We start from the raw sequence: 2,323 nt of genomic DNA, 5'->3' as shown, positions 1-2,323 counted from the left end.
ATCTCTTCTCCAAGTAAATTTTGGACCATTAAAGCCCAAATCAAATAATCCAGCTAATTGAAGATTATCATTAAAGCTATTAATTAAGTTCTGGTCAGGGGCCCTACCCCAAGTTTTTAAGTAATAGAAGATAAGCAGTTAAAGTCACCTCCCACGAACCAGAAGGAGTTCAAAGATCTGCTAATATCATTAAGGTGAAACCACGGTTCATGTCTAGATAAGGAAGAACTCCCAACATAGATAAAAGTGGCCTGACCACAGCTACCCCAAAGAGTGAGATTCAAATAAAGAAACTGTGCATTATCCCTAAGAGCAAAACAGTAAATTTCCTTTCTGTAAAGTATCCATATTTTATTATTACTGTTGGATAAGAAATGAAACCCATGGAAGTTCTTTAAGATCCTATGTTGACGTTTGGAGACCATAGGCTCCAGAATAGCAATAATCCTGAACTTGTACATCCTATTAAGGGCAATGAGTCTGTTAAGGGACCTAGGATGAGCCAACCCCCTAACATTCCAGCCCAAAAAATAAATCATCCAAAGGAAGTGTATTTCCCCTTCTTCTAGTTCTAACCTGAGAAGTTAAGAGTCCCTACTGAGAAGTCCCCTCCACCAAATTCTTAGTACCCTCCATAAGATTTTTTAACTCCACGGCTCCTTTCTTCTTCTTTCTAGATTCCTGCACTTGCCAATCCACCTCCAAAGAAATATTCAATTGTTGGATAGCCATTCCATCCAAAGAAAAGCTTCCAACAGACTCACCAGCAGGGTCCAAAAGAAGAGCAGTAACTGGCTGTCCAGGCAAAACATTGCTGGTACCAACCTCCCCACCTTCCTCAATCAGTCCTATAACCTTTTCCCACTAACTGTAGGAATGTCCTCCCCATGGCAAGGAGGATTCCCTAGACCCTCCCCAACATGAACTAAAGGGGAGGGGCCACCAGCACTAATACCAATTGTCTTGTGGATAACATGATTAGAATCTCTAACTTCTTGGACCTCACCTTCAGTCACTACGGTCTCAGGCACCTTAGGGACATCAGTTGTTCCTTTTCTTAAATTAGGATGCATCCTGAAACACCTATCATAAGTGTGTCCAAACATTGTACAATGGTAACAATAATAAGGCCTCTGTTCAGCAATAATTCTTTCTCAATACCCATTGTGTTCAGTTCCCAGCCAAATCTCCTCCACAGCATGAAGAGTGATATCTCTCTCTATCAGGATTCTTGCTACAAAAGGTCTAGATAAATTGAATGTAGGAACATCCAATTTCAAAGGTCTTCCCAATGCTTTACCAATATTAAATAACACTTTGTAATTGAAAAAATGTAACTTTAAACCAGGGAGTTTAAACCAAATAAGTATTATGGGAAGTTCTTTACTAGGGTCAAAATCAGGTGACCACTTAAGGAACTTCATAGAACCCCTTCAATTTGTAGCATTTGTTTAGAGAATAACCTACCATAATCCTCTTCACGAGAAACATTGCATTGATTAGAATATGTCTCCCATCCAATAAACCCACTCTCCAAGCCCCATTCAACTTTAGGCTATCAAAAAACTTGCGAATGGTTTCCATCTTTGGATGCCCGAGTTGAAATTTGTCAATTAGTGTAAACTTATAGACATCAGTCAGTCCCTTAATATCATCCTCAGAATAGAAAATAGTGAACTTCCCACCTTTTCTGCTGATTGGCTTAAAGATAGGATCAGAGCCCTCATGGAATGATTGAGGAAAAAACTAAGTCATCTTAGTTCTTCACTGTATCAAAACCCTTGCCAACTATATTAGCAAATGTAGCTTTTGCCCATTGTATATTGTTAGCCATATCCAAAGCATTAGAGTTAACCATCAGAGAAAAAGATAGCTCCAAAACACAATGGGTTACCCCAACAGGCAGAAACCAAACCATCAATGGAACCATAAAATTCAAATATCCTCTTGCCCGGGAAAGGGGAAACACCAAGAAAACTTAGGCAACAACAAACCAAAAGCCACCAACACCCTAAGACCAAGAACAAGTACCAAGAAAGTGCAGAAACAACACCACCTAGAGAGCAGTAGTCAGCCATTCCGCAAAAACCCTAGAAGAGCTAAAAGGAAGCCAGCCGCCACCATGATGATATATATATATATATATATATTAAAAATGGTTGATCGTCGATCAACCCCATAGTCTGACCGAGGGGCGGACCACCTTTCTAGAAAGGTGTGCAATTTGATCCTATGCATGGATCGAACCCTCGACCCGAGAGACATACACCAAAGGCCGCAACCAATGAGTCAAGCTAAGACACATCATTATATATATATATAT

Source organism: Phalaenopsis equestris, unplaced genomic scaffold (assembly GCF_001263595.1).
Source record: "Phalaenopsis equestris unplaced genomic scaffold, ASM126359v1 Scaffold000002, whole genome shotgun sequence".
NCBI classification, from domain to species: Eukaryota; Viridiplantae; Streptophyta; class Magnoliopsida; order Asparagales; family Orchidaceae; genus Phalaenopsis; species Phalaenopsis equestris.
The sequence above is the reverse complement of the archived record's forward strand: the minus strand, read 5'-3'. Positions refer to the sequence as shown.